Genomic DNA, 23,639 nt, shown 5'->3' with positions numbered 1-23,639 from the left:
CTGACATTGATCACAAAGGATGGACCTTTCATCAACATAAACTTCGAGGTAGAGTTTAGTAAACATCTCTAAATCAACTTCCTTTCTCATCATCTAACAAGTAAAAATGGTGATTTTGTGATTGAAAAAAGCCTTGTCTCTTAGTAGATTACTTTCAAAGAACTCTTCTTTTCCTTCCCAATACTGGTCAGCCACTGTCCAGTACTGAAACATCTAAAAAAGTTTCAAACATTTGAAACATCTAAAAATGTGAGATTAGCCCTGGCCAGTGTGGCTAGGTTGGTTGGGTTGTGAGCTCAATCCCTGGTGGAGGGAGCAGTGGGGTGCAGGAGGCAGCCAATCCATGTTTCTCTCTCACATTGATGTTTCTATCTCCCTCTCCCTGCCTCTCCCTCTAAAATTCAATTTTAAAAATCTTTAAAAAATAAAAAGTGAGACTAAAGAAAATCAAGATGAATGCTGTTTTTTCAAATCATCTTCATCATTGTCAACTTGATTTTTCTTAGAATCCCCAGCTCTGATGGGTACAACCAGGAAGAAAGCTATTAGGTTATTTCACACGGGTAAATCCATGTTAGATTGTTTACATGGGTAAAACGAAACAGAATGAACTAAATACTTTTCCCTCAAAGAAAATGCATTCCATATACATTGCAGTCTGAAGAAGCAGGAAAATTGAAACCATAATTTCACCAAAAACCACTGATTGAAATGTTCTCCAAATCCCGGCAGGTAAGGGAAATAGAAAGCAACTAGTGATAATCACAATTGAGTATCTGACATTGAGCTTAGTCGCTATCTTGCTCACACGAACAAAGAGAAGGCAGGACGGGAGGAAAATGATGATGAAATAAGTAATAGCAATCAAATCAGCTGCACCTTGCTTCATCCTCTTATGCAAGTATATTTTTATTGGCCTTTTTGTTTGTAGATTTCACAGTTTTGTCTTAACCGTAATGTCCTATTATATTTTCTGTAAAAAAAAAAAAAAAAAGATTTTTCAATAGTAGGGGAAAGGTGTAATTTGGTAGGCAAAACAAAAACTATAGGAAAATATCAGAGCATCTCCTAACTGACCACACTCATAAATGATTGTTTTCTAGTTACTTGCCTTTTGGGATTCTGCATCTCTTTCTCCTTGGTGAAGATGATACTAGTGCATTATGAGTTGACATTTTGTTTATATTCATATTGTTTTACATTCACTGGACTACTCAAGATACCATGTCAAGTCTATATTTGTGATAAAGTTCGTATGGTAAAACAAACATGAAAGAATAGAAAAGAAAATACAAACAAAACAAAACCAACCTACAGGAATAGACTTGTCCTATTAAATATTAAAAAATACAACTATAGCCCTAGCCAGTTTGGATCAAAGTGTACCAGGTTCAATTCTGGTCAAGAGCACATACCTTGGTTGCAGCCTCCTCCCAATCCCAGGCCCTGGTCTGGGCTTGTGCGAAAGGCAACCAATCAATGTGTTTCTTTCACATCGATGTTTCTCTCTGTCTTTCCCTCTCTCTCCCACCCTCCCTAAAAACCAATGGAAAAATATCCTTGGGTGAGGTTTAACAACAACAAAAATACAACTATAAAAACTCTAAAATCAAGCCATTTCATCAAGTTATATTTGGTGCATAATTTTCTCATATCAATGGTTATACATTTAATATGAGTGGAGAAAGATATGTAGTCTATTTTCTGGTCTTTTAGTTAATTTGTTTCTAATTAGTTTATTATATTTATTGACTATGCAAAGCACTCAGGTATATTGGAGGAAATAAAGATTTATAATAGTGACTACCTTTTAGGAGCATATGTGGAAATATAACAAAATACATGAAAACTATAATTCATATTAAATTTAAGTAATACTTTGGGGAAAAAATAAAAAAAATAGTTAAAGGAGACATGCTATTGAAATTCAATCCATCTAATATTTCTATTGAAATCATTCCTGAATTATTTAAATAAATCACTCAACACCAGGGATGGGTTTGCCATGGAATGAATGTGACTTTAGAATTCAGGGATACTCATTTACATGGGACTCTTACAAGGCTGTAGGAGGGGTTCCAAAAATATGTTCACTTGGTGACATGTTAATATGAAATTTGGAACAGTAAGGTAATTTAAAGACTGTCTCTTTACACTCCGATTTCCCTTTCATCACACTTCCCCTTGTGGCAGATGGCATTGGAGTAACTGTGGGCATTTTGGGAATTCTACAAAGGAGAGTTTCAGTGGAGAATGCATTTCATTTGGGTTTAGTAGGATATGTATTATGTGGTTCCCAAATAGCCCTGTGTAGAGTGAGCTCATTGTTAGCCATCCTGGTGCAGGAAGAGATTCCAGAATACTTACTTGTACCTCTCGCTGCACGAACTCACCCTGTGAGGTGACACATAGTGCAGTATCAGAAGCTTGTCATAGTATGACCATGTCCTGCAGCTCTCAGTACTGGAAGTATCAAGATAATGGGGAGAAAAAGGTCTGAAATGTGTGCAGCCAGGAGGCAGGAGGCAGCCTGCGAAAATTTCTTCTAGTCATCAGTCTTGTAAAATTATAAGCAGGGCATTCAATTCTCATGGAGTCTAGACAAAACAAAAGTTACCACCTGTCAAGAATATACTCAATAATACAGCACATGCAATTATCAACATATCCCAAAATTAAACTTATCAGAATTATTTTTCGTAGGGCAGATACCTGTCACAGTATTACAAAGAGCCAGGACATCAGAATGTGAAGCTGTCTGTGTCTGCGTCCCAAGGTATTGGACTGTATCTTAGCATATCTGATGCATCTTGTCCTGATGTAGTCTGGCATGTCCTGACAAATCACTGCACGAAATTGCCACTAAAGTTACAAAACAGCCTGAAGAAATGAATGTGCCAGTCACAACCCTCACACACATGTTGATCAGTAAGCCAATGCATGCAATTTAAGAATAATTTGATTACACAATTATGTAGCTCAATTCAATGTAGTCACAAATTTAAAATACATTCTATTTGTTTTTGTGTATTTCTTGATTTCAGATTAAATTCACATATTTGTACTAATTGATCATACCAAAAGTCAAAGTATTATGGAGTTGTGTGAGGCAGTTAGGCAGTTCATTAATAAAGATGTTACGGTATTTTGTCTGTGTGTATAATGTTTGTGGTATTTGTCAGCTTTTTTTAATTTGCAAATTTTGTGATTTTTTTCTTTTTGTAAGTATATATCCACTTTCACATATATTTGTGCTGGAAGCCAATTCCAGCATGTCATAATTACAAGAGTTTCATCAAAAGGTTGATGAAACTTGGGAGATGAACAAGGGCTGAGTCACATGTAATCACCTGTTGGAATGGCTGAAAGGCACTTCCCCCAAACCTGAATAGGATGATTGTTTGCTGCCAAACAGCTTAGGACATCTCAGTCTACATGTTATTGCCTCCTACTGGACAAACACCTGAACAGCTGTAGGCTATTCCCCAATCTGACAATGCTTCTATACCCTACCCTTTGAAGTGTATTATCTCCACCTTGCCTTAGGACAAATTGTGTTAATAAAAAGCAAGGGTCCTGAGACAAGGAAAAACTTTAGCTCCTTTAGCTGAAGCTCCTCTGATCCCCAATGCCTTTCAAAATTATCTTTTGTCTCTGGACTCTTATTTAATCTATGCACAGCCTTTCTCCAGATTGCTGAACCCTCTGTAATGCTGGAACAAGAACCCCGGCATATTTGTCAATTCATAATTGTGTATTTTTTAAGTCAGCTTCCTAAATAGTATAAAATGGAACCTATAGCATTAGGGTCTTTGTTGTTATAAAAGTAACTAGCATCCCCACCACCACCACCACCACCATTAGATCTGTCTACCTGTTCTCTATGAGTCTGTCTCTATTTTGCTTGGTTGAGGGAAACAAAATAGAGAGAGAGAACACATAGACATGGACAACAGTGTGGTGATTGGTGGGGGGGGGATTTGGAAGAGGGCATAAAGGGGATAAATGGTGATAGAAAAAAGAAAATAAAGTAACCAACAGAATCCCTGACACATAGCAGGTTCTAAGAGCTATCTTCTTCCTTTCTTCAGCACTGTGAAAAACTTACTTAACTGATATGAACTCAGTGGCCTCATTGAATTATTATAACCAACCTTGACCAAGAATCAGGATGATATGGCATTGTTTATACAATAGTATATCTGTATAAAAAAAGATGCCCAATACTGTAAATCTGGTCCAGAACTTGTAGGTTAGAAAAAGCAAATATCACCAAAACCGGTTTGGCTCAGTGGATAGAGCATCGGCCTGCGGACTCAAGGATCCCAGGTTCTATTCCGGTCAAGGGCATGTACCTTGGTTGTGGGCACATCCCCAGTAGGGGGTGTGCAGGAGGCAGCTGATCGATGTTTCTCTCTCATCGATGTTTCTAACTCTCTATCCCTCTCTCTTCCTCTCTGTAAAAAAAAAAAAAAAAAAAAAAGAAAAAGCAAATATCACCCGAGATACAAGAATAGGAAGTACAGCTTTACAAGAACTCAGAGGGACACACACACACAGAGCCACACACACTTGAGCAGAGGGATCCAAGAATAAAATAAAAGATGCAGCCAGTGTCCTATCTACTATTCAGTCACCATCTTGCTTTTATCATTTTTTGTTTTTCCTTTCTTTTCTCTATTCATACTACTTCTAATATTCCTTTTTTATCCTTAGAAAATACTAGTATTATTTTTAATTGTTATTTTCCTCTATATTGTTATGTTAATTTAAAATAAAAAATTCTGAATTGTACTTTAATTTCCCCAACATATGTTCTGTATTGGGATACTTGGGATAATTTTTGTAGTCTTTTTATCTTTCATACCACCTCTTTCATATCTGCCTTTTTCATTTTCCCACCTCTTTTGTACATAATGCCCCCACCCCATGCCATTTCTACTCTACTTTCTAACATCATCCACTGCTCTATTTTATAGAAACACCCTGTAGGAAAAGCTAATTGCTGTGGGAATTGCTATTCCCTAAAGCCAATGGGAAACTTTGGAATCTCCTATTAGTCTCAAGACTGAAATCCTACCTCAATCAGAGATAATTATTAAACTAAGCAAGAGGATTTCAATAGTATTCTCAAATTGATCCCAAACATGCCACCTGCAATGCTGCCGCCTCATTCAGCTTTAGCCACTTTCAATTAACTGAACAGCATAAAGCACTCCCAAGGGACTAGGAGCAAACAAAATCCAAATTACAAACAAGCAGAGATATCTGAAGCAATTAAGCCCTTGGTGGCTTACCTCCAGGGTGCCCAAAAGTCTTGTTCAAGGCCAAGGACCCAATTGGAGTAGATACTATATTAAATCACTACAATCCCATGAAGCACCTAATACCTGATAAATTCAGACTATGGAGATAGTTACATTATATAATTGATAAGAGAAAGAAGGGAGAAAAATTCCTGTGACCTGAATAACCTGACATAGCACTCTCAACAGCCCAATTCCACAAGGTAATGTCCGAATCTTCACTTCACTTTGCCAACTCGACCTCATTTGCTTCCTAACATAGCACAGCACTCTACTGTAAAACTATAATTCCTTGAGAGAGACCCCATGAGCTAATCTAGGCCAAGCAGCTATTTAATGCATTGTGCCACCAGCAGAACTAAGCGGTTCCCATTCGTGTCATTTGGCAAACTTGAAGAAGAGCCAGTGGGAAGGAGGGGGTGAAAAGGAGAGCAGAAGTTGGAAAAACTAAACAGAAAAGGAAGGAAGGAAGTGTATGTGTGTGAATGGTTCAAACAATGAACTAACTCTAAAAAGCATAGTTCCCAGAGTGAATCCCCACAGCGGTGTATATCTGATGATGGGGGTCAGGGAAGCATTTCAAAGGTGCTTACTTTTTGACTCAGCACTGGATTACAGAAGCCTCTGCCAAGCTTCTTCAGGAGGCAGATGCTAAGCCTCAGTTCCTCCTCCACTGCTTCCTCTCCCTCTCCTCCCGCCCCTTCCTGTGTTATCACTACAGGAGCAGCACAGGGGGAGAGTTCTGGGACTGAAGAGGCTTATCTGTAATAGCAGCTTATCTATGGCTAGCAGTAAACCTTGAAGTTAAAACTAAAGGAATTCTAGCCCTCCTGCCATTTCTCTCTCTCTCTCTCTCTCTTCTCTCTCTCTCTCTTTTTTTTTTCAATGCTATTCCAGTTCCGTGGGAATCTCTCTCTCAGTTGATGCACTCCAATCAATGAAGAAAGCAATAAGCGCATATTCAGGCCCCACTGTGCCCCAGAACCATGCAAGGCCTGGGGCACAAAAGATAGATATTATCCCCTGATACCAAAGAACTTACATCATTGTTGAGGATATAAGGCATACACATTAAGGACCTAGAAAGGCTAGACACCTACTGGTACACGTTGAATTACATTCATGAATTACAATTGGCTCTTAGTTGAAAGGACAAAGAGCTCCAGAAAGCCTAGTGGTTAGGCCTTTGTGGTGCACATAGAAAATATATATGCCTTAATAGACAGAGAAGGGGAGTATAAGCAACCAGAAGAGGCTTGTGGCATGGGCAAAATCTCTTTTAAAAGTAAGGCTGACTTTTGGTGGGAGTAAACCAGTCCCAAGGTAATGATGGAAAGGAAAATTCAACTCAGATTCTAGAAGCCTTTGAATATCAATCCAAAGAATCTGGGCCTTGTTCTTCTGGTTGTGGGAAAGTAACCAAGCATTTAAGGAAGGACTTGCCTGCTCCATTCTTTGTTCATAAATGCATGAAGTTATGCATATGAATGTATTTATTAATATTTTATTTATTACTTTCTACCTTATTTGTGCAAAAGATTTGAACCTTATAAGAACAAAAATCTATACCATCTGAAAAAATAGGTAGGTGAGAATGTTGAAATACAAATTTAAGGAGGATATAGGCAGGTTTAGGGAATTTTTACAATTGGGGGTTCATGGAAAAAATACAGGGCTACAGATAGGGAGAAGTTATATTTCCATAAGACAAGGAAGCAGCAACAGTTACATTCACACAAGATAAGGGAACTGGAAGTAGCCAAAAGGTCTTTATTTACAAAACAAAGAAGAAGGAAGAAAGCCCAGAGGGAATGGGAGAACAATGAGGGAGGAGGGCCACACATATCCCATAAAAAGTTTGACTTTTGAACTTGGGAGTTACTATAGTAACCAATTTGAAAGGGAATATTGACTAATCAGAAGGGATATCAGGACACGGACTTGCAGCCTTTATAAACTGTGGAAACAGGAAGTCGGTGGGACTCTTTCGCCTTCTCCACATGGGAGTCTGTACTTGTTCTTCAATAAATCTCCACCTTTGCTATGCCATCTTCTGTCCGTGGATTCATTCTTTGACTCTGGTGGACAAAGAATCCGGGAACTATCTTGCCCAGGGGAACACCATGTGTTTCAGTTCAAAAATCATGTATCAATGTCAAAGGTAATTTTGAGGGGTAATATAAGAAATTCAACCTATGAGATAATAATTCATATTTTCAAGTTAAAATAATTTCAAATGTAATTATGGTAGGCAGTTAGACAGACAGGAGACAATAGGCCATGGCCCTGGGTGCCTAGCAATAGGAAAAACTGGAAAAAGGACCTCAGCCCTAGTATATCACTGGTCATGTGATTCAGACCCCCTGATCTTTCATATCGCTGGTCATTTGACTCAGACCCTCTCCTGACCTTTCCTCCCCTGGAATACTGCTAGTTATGTGGGTTAAACCCCCTTAGAGGGAGAAGGGACAAGAATGCTGGAGGAGAATAACCCTTGTTAACGAAAAAAAACCATTGAAACCTGTAAAGAATTTTAGTGAGTTTATTTGAGCCAAAATGTCGACATATGCCGGGAAGCAGAACCTCAATGAATTGAGATAATGCTCCGAGGAAATGGTGGGTTACATCTGTATTTATACATTGCCATCAAAGGAGGGACATAGGTCGGCTACATGAAATTCATTGGTGACGGATTAAGGAGGTGGGTTAAAGTCAAACGGTGGGAAACCCCTGGGATTGGATAAAAAGCAAAATGATGGACACATACTTAGGTGGGTACAGGAACAATTAACATGATAATGAAGGAATTTGAAGTATCTGTCCTGGCACCCACCACATTTGGTTGTGCCCCAGGGGCTCCAGCAAAAGAAGGAAGTTACAAGTTACCCAGACATCTCACAGATATGTTATCTTAGAGGCAAAAAGGCAAATGGGCTCAGTAAGGAAGATCTAAGTTGATCTTTGTCAGGGAAGATATCGGACTAGGACATGACTACCCACCATAACCTGTTTGTAGTTAAATATTTAATTTTCAAACCATCCTTTGTGGTTATTTCAGGTCTCTGAGTTTGCAAGACTGCCACGCAGGCCTCCCCTGAGCTTGTCAGGTTAGCATGTGGCTCCTTCCGTTCACACCCTTAAGCATTAAGCGACCAGGACAGTGAGGTTCTGACCTGTATCAATTATATCTAGACCTCAGTGGTGTTTCAGCTTCTGGCCCAGAAAAGCAGCAAAACCAGATAAGCAGTGTCGTGGCTGACCTCAGGACCAGCTGCATTGACTATGACCACCTTGCCTGGGGGCCAAACTTGAGACCACAACCCTAAAAGCACATATCTGGAAAGCTGATGAATATTCTATTGAGATTCTCCCCTGGGTCTTCCCCTAAAATCTCCACCCTTAAAAGCCTTTAGAAAAAGGACCCAGGGCTGCTCTCCTCCCTGGAATATGGCTATGTGTACCCATCCCTACTCCCACCCAGCTCATTACCTTTACTCTTCTCTCTCCTAAGCTCCAAGGGCCCTCTTTCTCCTCTGAAACTTGATTCCTGAGCCCATTTCTTCTACCTTACTTCTACTTCGGTGACTTTCTAAATAAACATTCTCTTATATTTTGAGTCTTGGCTCTGAATTCTTTCCTAGCAGAACTCCAGTACTGAGATTACTGAACCAAGGTCCTGTCTAACCCCACTGGCCATTCTCACTCCTGCCAACAAAATGAGGATAGAATAAGCTGGTATATTGATAGTTAAGAACAGAGAGCACTGAAGTAAGTAGTTCTTAGCATATATAATAATTAAATATAAATAATGATAAATATATTTTTAGTGTATGTCATACATGAGCAAGTATATTTGTATTGACATATTTATAAATAAACATAATCCCATATAATAAAAGGCTAATATGCAAATTGTTCCCTTGACCAGGAGTTTGACTGGGAATTCAACCAGGGGGTGGGGCCAGCTGGCCAACCACCCATGGCTCCTCCCCCCCGGCCGGCCCTGCCCAATTGGCCCCGATAGGGGCAGGTCAGCTGGTCCCCACCCATGCAGGAATTCGTGCATCCGCCTCTAGTAAATATATAAGAAGATAATCATAATAGCTATCACAAAGCTCAATATCTCTGGGTTTATTATCCCCACTTACTCTGCAGGAATTCTAATTGTGGAATCATGGGCGAATGTCAGCCATGTTCTTTATGGGCCAGTTCTCTAAGCTATAATATGACAAATATGACCAGATTCCCCTTTATTTCAGATACACTGATGGTATGTGTGGTGAAGGCAGTGGTACAGCTAATAGTGATGTTACAGCCCACTTCTGACAGACTTCAGGCAGCCAATCAAAGTCCTGAGGGCATGCTATCTGCATGGAGGGCCCTGGCATGTGTCACTACTAAAGGCAGTCATTGCAGATGGCCCTGACATATCTGTTTCTGAAACCTTGTGCCATCAATGAGCTACAGAGACCATAATGGAAAAGCCCTTGGTTTTCAATTTTCCATTCATTGCAGCCCAATCAAAAGACAATTTGAGTGACAGATTTGTTTTATACAAAACTAGGGGCTAGGTGCACGAAATTTGTGCACTGGGGAGGGGTCCCTTAGGCCAGCCTGACCCCTGTCACATACTGGGAGCCACCAGGGGATGTCCTATGGATGGCTTAAGCCCACTCCCCATTGGGAGTGGACCTAAGCCGCAGTCTGGCCTCCCTTTGCTTGAGGCGACTGGGCTGATCAGGGAAAGGCGCCCGCCCCATCACCCCTCTGCTGCAGCCACTGCCAGTCACTGCAGCCACCCAGGTATTTTCATCAACACAGACCCCAGTCCCTTCACCATGAAAAAATGACAACTTCCTTTAAGCATTTTCAAGATGTGTCTTTCATAGAATATGACATTTCTTTATTTTTCTTTTTATCCTCACCTGAGGATATGTTTCCATTGATTTTTTCCCCTTCCCTCTGATCCCAAGCTCAGCCCCTTCCCAAGCCAAAAGCCTCCTCCCCAGGTTTAGGCTTGGGAAGAGGTCCCCCCCCCCCCACCTCCGATCTCAGGCTCTGCCCCTTCTTAATCCTAAAGCCTCCACCCCAGCCTTTAGGCTTGGGAAGGGGTTCCCCCCAGCACCTCCCCAAGCCTAAAGCCTCCGCCCCAGGCTTTAAGCTTGGAAAGGGGTCCCCCCTGCCCCCAGAACCTCTGATCACAGGCTCAGCTCCTACCCAAGCCTAAAGCCTCTGCCCCGGGTTTAGGCTTGGGAAGGGGTCCCTCCCCACCCCCACACCTCCAATAATAGGCTTGGCCCCTTCCTAAGCCTAAAGCCTTCAACCCAGGCTTTAGGCTTGGGAAGGGGTCCCCCCCCACTCCTCCAGCATCTCTGATCATAGGCTTGGCTCCTTCCTAAGCCTAAAGCCTCTGTCCCAGGTTTAGGCTTGGGAAGGGGTCCCTCCCCACCCCTCGCACCTCCGATAATAGGCATGGCACCTTCCTAAGCCTAAAGCCTCCACCCCAGGCTTTAGGCTTGGGAAGGGGGTTGCACCCCCCCCCACCTTCGATCGCCGGCTCGGCCCCTTCCCAAGCCTAAAGCCTCCGCCCCAGATTTAGGCTTGGGAAGGGGTCATCCCCCCAAACCCCTGCCTGGAACCTCCTATCGCAGGCTCGGCTCCTTCTCAAGCCTAAAGCTTCTGCCCCAGGTTTAGGCCTGGGAAGGGGTTCCCCCAGCACCTCCTCAAGCCTAAAGCCTCCACCCCAGGCTTTAGGCTTGGGAAGGGGACCCCTGCCCCTCCAATCGCAGGCTCGGCCACTTCCCAAGTCTAAAGCCTCTGCCCCAGGTTTAGGCTTGGGAAGTGGTTCCCCCCACTCCCCGCCCCCCCTCCCATTGCAGGCTCGGCCCCTTCCCATGCTTAAAGCCTCCACCCCAGGCTTTAGGCTTGGGAAGGGGATCCCCGCCCTTCCGATGGCAGGCTCGGCCCCTTCCCAAGCCTAAAGCCTCTGCCTGATGGCCAGCTGGGAGTGACCTGGGTGCCGAGGAGGTTCCCCGGACCCAGGTATGTATGCAAATTAACTGCCATCTTGGTTGGGTTAATTTGCATACTCACCCTGATTGGCTTGTGGGTGTGGCTTGGGCATAGCGAAGGTGCAATCAATTTGCATGTTACTCTTTTATTAGGTAGGATTTCCCCTCCCATTTAATAACTGGGTCATTGCCCTTGAGCCATTGGGTCTCTTCCTTCTCCCCATTTAGAATGTAGTCATTCAGGAGACTTGCTCTCCCACCTGATAGTACCTTGGCAGCTCTTCTCACTGGACATGTGGAAGCCCAGACACAGCTGAGACATTGCTAAAAGGAAGCCTGGACCAAAGCAGAAGTATACACATTTCAAAATTCTGAAACTGGAGGAGGGGGACTTCATACATTGGGAGGGCACAGTCATGAAAACTTTCTGTCACCTCCTTCCCTCCTTTCTAATGCTAAAAACAAGAGGTCCAAAATGGAATTGTTTACACTAACCCTCATGTCAGCAAACCAAGACTTAATTTAATTACAGCTTTGGATCTCCCCAAAATGTAATCTTCAAACAGTCAAGTAGGAATCGCCTAATCAGCACCAGTCAGGTAATCTGCCTGATATATACCTGGCATTCCCTAAAGGAGAGTACCTTTTTAATAACCAATCCACTTTTCTGCCTAGTACAATTTCCTTGCTCCTTTCATTTTTCTCCAGCTCCTCAGAGCTGCCTTCTATCTACTAGATTGGATGCTGCCTAATTCAAATTGATTTTTGCTCAAATAAACTCTTAACATTTTTAATATGCTCCAGTTTATCCTATAACAGTTCTGGTGTCAGAAGAGGGAACCAATGAGACACTTCAATGGCCCTCAGGGGCAAGTAGCAACCAGACATATGTACTTGTTGATTCCCCCTAAGCTCCTAGTTTTCTTGCTGACCTGTAGGTCCTGGTTAAGTCCCTCTTGGAACCCAGCTCTGAAGCTTTTGTGTTATGAGCTTTCAGGCTTTATCTGAGTTTTGTTTTGTTTTGTTTTGTTTTGTTTTGTTTTTCTAGATTGGGTCTAGAAACTGGCCAGAGTCAGACTGGGTCTGGATTAGACTGATCCTGACTTAGATACCAAAATGGGTCTGGGGTCACAATAGGTTCAACTTAAGCTGCACTGGGTCCAGTGTGAGGAGGTGAATATAAATCTGTTTCAAGGCTGAACCAGCAGGTTAATCTTACTGAAGATAATCTTGAATTACAGTGGTCACAGAGAAGAACTTTTAACCTAGATAAGCTTATCCATTTATGAGGTGCCCTACAGATAAAGGGGTCTCAGCTAAGCACTGACCAACAAGGTTGAGGAAATTTTATTTTCCTTCTCTACAGTTTCTGGTGGTCAGGGTGACACCCTGTGGGACACCGCACTTGCTCCAGAGCCCACAGAAAGCTGGCAGAGCTAAGTGTGAGAGCTCTCAACAAAATCAGGTCTCTGTCTTTGGTGCCTGGCTGAGAGAGGAAGGTAAAATTTCACACTGCCCCTTCCTTTTCAAATTCAGATTGGCAGGAAAAGTCACTTGTAAGAATTAACCTTTGAATTGTGACTATAAATTTGCCTTCAGGTACTCACTGTTGCCTATCCTTTCTCTGCAGAGACAGTGAGAGCCTTTTTGTCTGTCTCATTTTGTGTCCTGAGAACTTAGTTTGGCAACTGTCAGGTTGGGAGCCCCAACAATATGCCTGGATAGAAATGTAGGTTATACCCCATTTACTGCTAGATATGGGCAACAGAAATGTGGCTTACACTCCATTTGCAGCTAGGAATCTTTTGATTTGCATCTGAGTTGAAAATCTACTCCCTGATATAAAGAAGCAAACTGAAGATAATGTAGTTGGATGTGTGAGTAACCTCCATACCATTCAGGTCCTAACCCAATTCTTTGAAGAATTAAAAACAACTGTACTTGTCTTACAAATCTAGTCTTTACACAAACAGAAATGTGGCTCTAGAAACAGTTCAAAGCCCACCTAAACTTTTTATATATCCCAAACCTCCCCTATTCTTCCCAAAAGGTTTGCAGATGTTGGAAATGATCTGGATTTAGGGAACAAAATTCCTCATGGTGTAACTTTCATTCTTTCCCTGTGCCTTTTGAGAGGTGTGGACAAAAAATGGGGCCACATACTAAACCTGACAAACTCAGAGGAGACCTGCATGGCAGTTTTAACAAACTCAGAGACCAAAAGTAACCACATAGTTTATTTTATTCATTAAATTCCACATACAAGTGAAATCATATAGTACATGCCTTTCTCTGACTGGCTTATTTCACTTATCATAATACTCTCCAGGTCCATCCATGCTGTTGCAAAGGGTAAGTTTCCCTTCTTTTTTACAGTTGAGTAGTATTCCATTGTGTAAATGTACCATAGCTTTGTATCCACTCCTCTACTGATGGACACTTGGGCTGTTTCCAAATCTTGGCTATTGTAAACATTGCTGCAGTGAACATAGGGGTGCATATATTCTTTCAAACTAGTGTTTTGGGTTTCTTCAAATATATTCCCAGAAGTGAAACAAACAAAATAGAAACAGACTCATTGATACAGAGAACAGACTGACAGCTGTCAGAGGGGAGAGGATTTGGGGGGAGGGGATCTGGGGAATAAAAACACACCTTATAGACACAGACAAGAGTATGCTGATTACCAGAGACAAAGGGGATGAAGGGAAGTAGAAGAGGTTAAAAGAGGAATAAATGGAGATGGAAGAAGACTTGACTTGGGGTGATGAACACACAATACAATATAGAGATGATATATTACAGAAATGTACATCTAAACCTATATAATTTTATTAACCAATGTCACCCAATAAATTAAACTTTTAAAAAAAGTAACCACATAAGATGGTCTGAAATGAAAACTTCCTAAATAAAAGTGAGTCATGGTGGGTAGTCATGTCCTATGCTGGTATCATCCCTGACAAAGCTCAATCTTTATTTTAACGGAGACTGTCTATTGTCTTTTTGCATCAAAAATAACATACTTTAGAATTTCAGAGTAATTTCCTTTTCCAGACTTCTCAGGACATAATTACCACACAGAACACAAGGCCACAGAACCCCTCATTATTATTGTTACCATATTATTTGTTAACTGCTAACTGTCCTATACCCACCAATGTAAAAGAAGGATCTGTCTATTCCTTTTACTTTTTATCCAATCCCAGACACCCAACCCCCTTGCTTTCTCCCACTCCCTAATCTATCACCAATGGATTTAATGTAACCTCCTTATGTCTCCCTTTTTGATTCTGATATATAAAATACGTGGTAAAATTGCCACTTCCCAGAGCATTTCTCAATCCACTGAGATTTTGCTTCCTGGCAATTGTCGTCAGTTTGGCGCAAATGAACTCATAAAAATTCTCTACAGGTTTGAACATTTCTTACATTGACAAAGGAACATATTCTACCTGGTCTTTCCAGGAGCCAAGGTAATTCTCATCAGAAGGAAAAAAAAAACCAAGGATAAAAAATAAAGGCTATTTTGAAAACTACCCCTATAAAAAAATCATAAAAGTCTCCTCCACAAATAGTAAAAAGCTTGAGCCACCTGAGCAGGTAACCTTAACTTATTCCATCTGCCAGAAACACAGCTTGGATCTGTTATAGAATGTGTCAGCAAGAAAGATACCTTAAGTAGATGGTTAGCTTGTTAATGTTTCATGAAATTTTCATGAGTAATCTAAAAATAATTATTAACTAATGAAAAGTTTATAAGTAAGCTTTTCAGCATTAATTGTATTTTATGGTATGTCTACTTAAAAATAATTTTAAAATCTTTTCAGTAACTTGAAATAGTTATACTGAAATAAGTTCAATGATGGATATTCAATGAATATCCAGATCATTTCCCAATTAGATAAAACACTGAAACATTAATCAGTGAACATAGGTTTATCTAGTGTTAACTTCCTTTTGCAAAGGAACTAAATATATTTGGGTCTTTTAGTAAACATGTTTTGTGCCACATTAAAACATTTACAATAAAAAAAATATATACTTCGTATATTGTTGTAATTAACCTAGTTATTAATAACAGGAAAGGAGCAAAGGAAAGGTCAAATAATATAGGCATGTCATTTGGGCAGCTTTTTCAGAAAACTTGCAGCTTTACACTCCCCAGGGAACCACTGGTCTATCTGCCCCCATAGATCACTGGGGGCAGGAGGGGGGAATAGACACATGTCCAGTAAATTTGGGGGGACTAGCCAAGGTGCTTGCTGTCAGTCACCTGTCTGGCTACTGCTTCCTGGCATTTTCCCATGTGGCCCACGACCATGTGGACCCCCACACACAATGGATTAATGAAATGTAAATAGCCTGATGCTGAGCTGGACCCAGCTGTAACATGGAATGTAAACTCTGGACACTGGCTTTGCTTTTAGCTCTACTGAAACTCCAGTTATACTTATTTCAGGACTAGATTAAGGGAAATGGGCTCTGGAAACCCAAGGATGTAATTCCATGCAAATAAAAATCATTCATCCTCCATGCAAGTCTCAGAAAATTCTTTCTCTCCAAAAATTCTTTCTCTCTGATAACACTTCTAGAAATTATAAAATCTTATCTAATAAAGAGGGAATATGCTAATTGACTGCCCCACCCTCAAAGATGGCAGTGCCCACAGCCAATAAGGCTGGAATATGCTAATTGGCTGGCACACCCTCAAAGATGGCAGCACCCACAGCCAATAAAGATGGAATATGCTAATTGACTAACACACCCTCAAAGATGGCAGCGCCCACAGCCACAAGATGGTGGCGCCTAGTCCCCTCAGCCCTGCCGGGGTGCCTGCCTCTGGACTCCCCCAGTACCCTCAGCCCCCCAGCCAATCAGGGCCAGTCTGAGGCACAGGCAAGCCTCGGATGGTGGCTACCCAGCTGCCCATGGCCACCCGAGGCTCAGGTAACCAGGGCTGGCCGAGGATTGCGCTGCCGGCAGTGGTAGCAGCAGAAGTGTGATGGGGGCATTGCCTTCCCTGATTTTCAGGTCACATCCCACCCCTGAGGGCTCTCGTACTGTGAGAGGGGGCAGGCTGGGCTGAGGGACCCCACCTCCAGTGCATGAATTTGCATGCACCGGGCCTCTGGTGTTTTTATAAAATGTATAAGTTTGCCAACCTTCAGAATGCTAGTGTAATGATCCAAAATTGCTTACTTTTCAGTTTTCACTAGGAATTAAGGAATCTAAGTGTTAAAAATTCTAATTACTATAACTAATTAATAATGCTTAGAAATAATAAGGGTGAAAGAAAACAAACCTGTATGAATTCTAGGTAAGAAAAGTAAGATGACTCATTGTTCCAGCCCACTCTAGCTAATTCAGCACGGAGGTGGGAGCGGGGAGAGAGAAACATGTGTACAGTGCACAGACCAAAGGCATAGCAGCTCATTAAATAACTAAGATCTAATTATAAAACTATAGAGAAACCAAGATGGCGGCATAAGGTAAACACCTATACTGCTGCCTCACACAACAATTTTAAAATTGCAACTGGAAGACAGAGCGGACATTGTCCAGAATCACCAGAAAGCTGGCTGAGTGGAAATTCTACAACTAGAAAAAAAGAGAAAAGGACACAGACTCAGAGGAGCTGTGGAGGTGCAGAGACCCGTGCACGTGGAAAGGACAGGTGGCTGAATACGCAGCTGGCTTACTCGCAGCACAAGGAGAGGGCGGGCAGCAAACGCGCTGCTAGCTCTCTCATTCGGGAGGAACACAAAACCTTCTGACTGCACTGAAATCCATCTCCGGGTGAGACTTTGGGTACCAGACTCATTCGGGGAGAAACTGGACTGTCTGGCAACAGGCGAAACTCGAGAGCAGCCTTCTCTCAGAGGTGCATGCAGCCATTGCTGTGGGACACTGAGACACAGGGCCCTCATAGGGTGGGGCTGACAGGAAACCAAGGCTGTCTGCTCCATCCTGAGACTCCACCCCATCCAAGCTGAGCACAGAAGCCCTCCCAGCGGAGACACTGCTGATCCTCACAGCCAATTGTCCTGGAGGTCAACTCCCCCCAGTGATACCAACAACAATCAAGGCTTAACTACAGCAAGACTGCACACACAGCCCACAAAGTGCTGCACCAAGAGTGTCCACCTCAGGTAACTGGGGAGGCTGAGCTACTGGGCCCTGCTAGGACACCTAACACACAAAGCAACTCCATGAACTCAGGGAAGCAGCTAAAATGCGGAGACAAAGAGGCAGGCCACAAATGAAGGAAATGGAGGAAAGCAAAAGACTGGATATAAAGTTCAAAACCACGGTTATAAGGTTTTTCAAGAATTTCCTAGAAAATGCCGATAAATTTAACCAGACCCTCGAGGATATGAAAAAGGATCAACTAGAAATAAAGCATACACTGACTGAAATAAAAAATATTATACAGAGACCTGAAAGCATGCTAGAGGATTGCAAGAATCAAGTCAAAGATTTGGAATACCAAGAAGCAAAAAAGACTCCTCCGGAAAAGAAAAAAGATAAAACAATACAAAAAGTTGAAGATAGTGTAAGAAGCCTCTGGGACAACTTCAAGCGTACCAACATCAGAATTATGGGGGTCCCAGAAGAAGAGAGAGAGCAAGATACCGAAAACCTTTTTGAAGAAATAGTGACAGAAAACTTCCCCTACCTGGTGAAAGAAATAGACTTATAAGTCCAGGAAGCACACAGAACCCCAAACAAAAGGAATCCAAAGAGGACCACACCAAGATACATCATAATTAAAATGCCAAGAGCAAAAGACAGAGAGATTCTTAAAAGCAGCAATAGAAAAACAGTTAGTTACCTACAAGGGAGCACACATATGATTGTCAGCTGATTTCTTAACAGAAACTATGCAGGCCAGATGGGAATGGCAAGAAATATTCAAAGTAATGAACAGCAAGAACCTACAACCAAGATTACTCTACCCAGCAAAGTTATCATTCAGAATTGAAGGTCAGATAAAGAGAGCTTCACAGATAAGAAAAAGTTAAGGGAGTTCATCACCACCAAACCAGAATTATATGAAATGCTGAAAGGTATTCTTTAAGAAGAGGAAGAAGAAGAAAAAGATAAAAATTATGAACAATAAATACGTATCTATCAACAAGTGAAACTAAAAACCAAGGGAATAAAAAATCTGATGAACAGTATTAACTGGTGAATATAATAGAATCAGGGGTATAGAAAGGGAGTGGACTGACAATTCTCAGGGTAAAAGGGGAGCAGGGGGTGCGGGAAGAGACTGAACAAAAAGCATACACCTATGGATGAGGATAGTGGAGGGGGAGGGTAAGGGCAGAGGATGGGGTAGGAACCTGGTGGAGGGGAGCTATGGGGGGAAAAAAGAGGAACAATTGTAATAATCTGAACAATAAAGATTTATCAAATTTAAAAAAAAATAATAATTATAAAACTATAGAACACTCCCTGCACCCACCCCACCCCACCCCCAAACCTCACACCATGTTCTTAAAGCCCTATTCATAACAGTTCCTTTTACTTAGTACATCATGTATGGCTACTGAGTAAAAAGCATAATGCACACCAAAAGGTAAAATACACAATTTAAAGAAACAAAGCAAGATCAAATGTTGGAAGAAGTCATAAAACTCAACAATAAGAAAACAAATAACCTGATTAAAAAATAGGCCAAAAACCTTGACAGACACCTCACCAAAGAAGATATACAGATGGCAAATAAAGCATATAAAAAAGATATTCCACCTCATATGTTATCAGAGAAATGTAAATAAAAACAACAGTGAGATACCACTACACATCTATTAGAATTGCCAAAATATGGAACATTGAGAACAACAAATGCTGTCAAAGAATTAGGGCAACAAAGACTCTGTACATTGCTGATGGGAATGAAAAATGGAACAGTCACTTTGGAATACAGTTTGGAGATTTCTTAGATTACTAAACATACTCTTACCATATAGTCCAATAATCACACTCCTTGGTATTTACCCAAATGAGTTTTAGGGTATTAACCCATACCAAACTTGTGCAATTTAAAGAAACAAAGCAAGGTCATATTTTGTTAAGAACTCAAAAAACTCAATATATTTATAGCTGTTTTATTCATAACTAGAGGCCTGGTGCACAAATTCGTGCACAGGTGGGGGGTCCAGCCAGCCCTGCCCCAATCAGGGCTGATCAGGACTGGGCCAGTTAGGAGGAGGGGCCACGGGAGGTTGGCCAGCCAGCACCACCCGCCGCAGTGCATGTCATAGCGACCAGTCATTCAGTCATTCTGGTCATTCTGGTCATTCCAGTCATTTAGGGTTTTATATATATAGATTGCCAAAACTTGAAAGCAACCAAGATGTCCGTCAGTAAGTGAATGAATAAACTGTGGTACATCTAGACACTGAAAAATTATTTAGTGCTAAAAAGAAATGAGCTATCAAGTTATGATAAGACATAAATATTTATTTATGATAATAAATGCATATTATTAAGTGAAATAAGTCAATCTGAAAAGGCTGGACATTCTGTGTGTTTCCAATTATATGACATTCTGAAGAAGGCAAAACTATGGAGACAGTACAAAGATCTGTTGTTTCCAGGGATGAGGAGGGGAGATGGACAGGCAAAGCACAAAGGATTGGGGGGTCAGGGGTAGGGGATGGAGACAGTGAAAATACACTATAACATTATATTGATGAATATATGTCACTAAACACTTTTCCAAATCCAAGAAATGTATAACCCACAAGAGTGAAAACTAAGGTAAACTATGGACTTTGTCTGATTGTGATGTGTCAATGTAGGTTCATCCTTGGTAAAAAATGTCCATTCTGGTAAGTAATCTTAATAATGGGGGAAGTCATACATGTGGGGACAGGTAGTATATGGGAAATCTCTGTATCTTCTTTTTCAATTTTGTTGTAAATCTAAAACTGCTCTAAAAATAATTTTAAAAAATAACTATGCTAAGAAAATGATATCAGTAATTAGAATTGTCCTTATGTTACAGGAGTGGGGGAAGTCCACAAAACCCTAGTAAAAGCTCACATGTATATCTTCTCCAAACTTTCCTCCCAAGATGCACACGAGGAACAGTAGCATTACCACATAATGATTTTCCCAAAATAGCTAAGTAGATTCTAGTTATTTCCATAGGTATAAAGCATGCATACAATAGCAAAGCCATCTCAAGTTACCATATCAAGTCCTAGATTAAGGTACTTTCTTTGTTCTGTTTCAAACTGAATGTTGAGTATCCCTGTTGATTAACATTTACAATAAGTTATATCTCAATAGAAACTAAACTCAAACAAACATTACATTTTATATATACATAGTCAAAAATTATATTTTAAGATCCCCTGTTGCTCAATAGCAATCATGCCCAAAACTTAGATCATTATTTTTAGATGTTATAATTTAATAAGTAGTCCTTGTTAGGGGGAAGAGAGAATGGATAATCTGACTCAAGAATGATTGTGTCTGGAAAACAAAAATTTAAAAGTAAAATTGCTTATAGAATAAAAATATCTTAACTCTACATCCATATTATTAGCTTTCTCACTATTCTAAATTTAGGCAAAATAGGGAAAAGGAAAATTATATTAAATTTCATAATAAAATAGAGATGGTCACTCTCTGCACACATAAAAAGATGACAAGAAAAATGTGGCTAGTTAATGAACAAATGATAGATATCCTTGACTCCGTGTTAAGACACAAGGAACATTCCATACTGCATTTACTTCTAAGTTGCTTTTAATTCTATTAGAAAATGCTCACAGATGAACCAATTATACCAGGTTTTTTCTTCTTTACTCTTTCATTCAGACAGATATCCCTGTAAGACTGGACCCATAAAGAATAAATGTTGCAAATTTGGATGTCCTAGAGGTGAAACTTTGTTAGTATCATAGCCAGTTCCAGAATTTAGATTGCATAAAATTATTTTGTCCGCTAATGGGAGCAGAGACTATAAAGTTCAGGAGATCATTAAGTTGAAACTAGACATGTAAAGAACCTACTTGCCCTTTAGCTATAAAAAAATAAACATAAAGCTATAAAATATCAGTCATTCTTAGTAGTTGACTTGAAATCAAAAGAAATAAATTTTCGGAAATAACTCAGCAAACATTCCTGACATTGGCTAAGAACATGTGACCAGCACACTGTCACCTCCATTCAAATTACTTGCTTTATGGCCAGAACAGCAAAGAACTCAAATCCTTAAACATGAGACAATTCATGTCCTGCAAATTGGGTCTCTGCTTGATAAATAATGTTAAAGCTCAGAAAGCTGGTTATCAGATCAGGGTCTTTTCATTCAGAACCTACATCTTGCAACATTTCAGATTTGTTCTTTCTGAGGAAAAAATAAAGGTGAAAATGCAGATTCTTTGTCTCCTGGTATTGGTGGTAAATTTGAATCAATAGTGCCTTTTTAGTAACATTGTCAGAGATGAACAGCCTTTGTCATCTGGGCTAAAAAACAATATAATTGGTTCATCTCTCATCTTGAAACTGTACATGTGAAGGATAGTGTTCAATGAGGAACCAGTGTTCTCCAGAAATGACAAAATTACAAGTACTTTTTAAAAGGAGGAGGAGGAGGAGGAGAATGAAGGTGATGATTACAACCACCAAGATGATGATGACCCCAAGGTTAAAAAGTAGGGTTCTCTGTGTATTACTATTCCTAGGTTATTTTCTATTGGCAGCCATAATCCTCAGGTCAGTCTGTCCTTCCTATTTCTGTATTTAGCATGACTTAGCCATCTCATCTCAGGATTGTTTGGGTCCTAACAATCTCCTCTGGGTTCCAATGATGACTAAAGATAAAAAGTGTTTTTGTCTGAGCTCAATTCCAGATAAAATATGTGCCCATAATATCCTCTACTCCAAGTGGATAGGATTTGTAGATTCTACCTTAGTAGTGGTGATTCCAAACAATTAGCTATTCTTTTTTCCCCTGTATATACAACTCTCAGGTTGGCACCTGTGAAATTCTCTTTTAATCAGTCCGTCATGGCTGTACCCTCTGATCAATAAGTAAATATTCTGCCTGGCTGCCCAAAGCAGATCGCTGCCTATGTCAGTCATCCTTTTTTTCTCCAATTTCTTCATGTTTTTCTACCTCGTTTCACTAAAGCAGCTTTCTCTTTGTTTTGTACTTTTCTAATTCTGATGGTCCTAGATGGTTCTCAAATATGTTAACCTGGATGAGCATATGATTCTCAGGACTCCGATTCCAAAACAAAGAGAATTTCCTGAATTTACAATCTTTCAAAATTAAAAAAAAATAGCTTTTTCAAAATTACCAGTTTTTACTTTATGTTACTCATGTATCATATTACTCCATGAGGAGTCAATTTTGAAAATCAAATTTCATCTAAGCATAATGATACCCTCAAAAGTTCAAAGGGTTTAAATCTTCCCTCTCCCTATTAGAGATAGAAGAAATAGGCACTGAGCCACCACAGATAGCCAGCAGGCAAACGTACCCAGAGAGAAGCAGCTTGAGGGACCAGCAAGCTGGGACAGAAGCTATTCCTAGGTAATGAGTGACTGCAGCAGGCATTTTGCAGAGCATATTAACAGAAAGCAAAAATCATTAGAAATAAATTAGCAAGAACATTGCTATTTCATACACAAACTCAAGCGGTAACAGCGATTCTGATACAATTTTTATTAAAGCTCTTGATACCAGGAAGTGGCTGTCTCCAAATAGAATATTAATGGGGCAGAAGAGGCAGCTTAGCCAAGCATGAGGGCAAGAGAGATCAAAAGGTCCCAAACAGGAATGATTCCCTTGGCAACAGTAACAACTAACTAATTTTATCAACTCCTAATGGGAGGAATTGGAAATTAATGCCAGAATTTCGCTTTTTATTGTTTTGCAATTGGAGCTGCTATTGGTCAGTTATTTCAAAAAGCCATTTAAAGCAGTAGGCATGAAAATAATGATGCAAATGTATCTTATACACTTTATTTTCATTTGAAACATAGCAATGTGCATGTCAATATAATATTTTTACGAAGGGCCAGAGCTCACTGCTACCTGGGCCACAGTTCTTTCATGAACCACAGCCACAGGCATTGTCAATTTCTTTTCCCCATTTCAGTGCCTTTAAAGTGAAACAAGAACTTAATTAAATGTGCTTGTAAAGCAACCTGAATGCAAAATCCTTCTAGAGTTGTACACTTCTATTTATTTATTTATTTATTTATTTATTTATTTATTTATTTATTGTCTAAAGTTTTATATATGTCTCCTTTTCCCCCGCTTGACACCTCCCCCCTCCAGCCATTCCTA

At 40.5% G+C, this 23,639-nt stretch overlaps 1 long non-coding RNA gene across 2 annotated transcripts in view; it reads right to left on the bottom strand.

Annotated features, from left to right (window-relative positions):
• Positions 1 to 833: 833 nt before the first annotated feature.
• Positions 834 to 23,639, bottom strand: part of LOC129147932 (uncharacterized) — a 48,706-nt gene continuing 25,900 nt past the window's right edge. Inside the window, exons 1-3 of one of the 2 annotated variants that reach the window (XR_008555154.1) lie at positions 2,713 to 2,829; positions 2,368 to 2,597; positions 834 to 973 (exon numbers count right to left, since the gene is read on the bottom strand). This is a non-coding gene — a long non-coding RNA (uncharacterized LOC129147932). Of the gene's footprint in view, positions 974 to 2,367; positions 2,598 to 2,712; positions 2,830 to 23,639 lie in introns of those variants that run through there. The other variant, XR_008555157.1, reaches the window with a different exon arrangement.

The sequence above is a fragment of the Eptesicus fuscus genome, chromosome 3 (assembly GCF_027574615.1).
Source record: "Eptesicus fuscus isolate TK198812 chromosome 3, DD_ASM_mEF_20220401, whole genome shotgun sequence".
Lineage (NCBI taxonomy): Eukaryota > Metazoa > Chordata > Mammalia > Chiroptera > Vespertilionidae > Eptesicus > Eptesicus fuscus.
The sequence above is the reverse complement of the archived record's forward strand: the minus strand, read 5'-3'. Positions and strand labels throughout refer to the sequence as shown.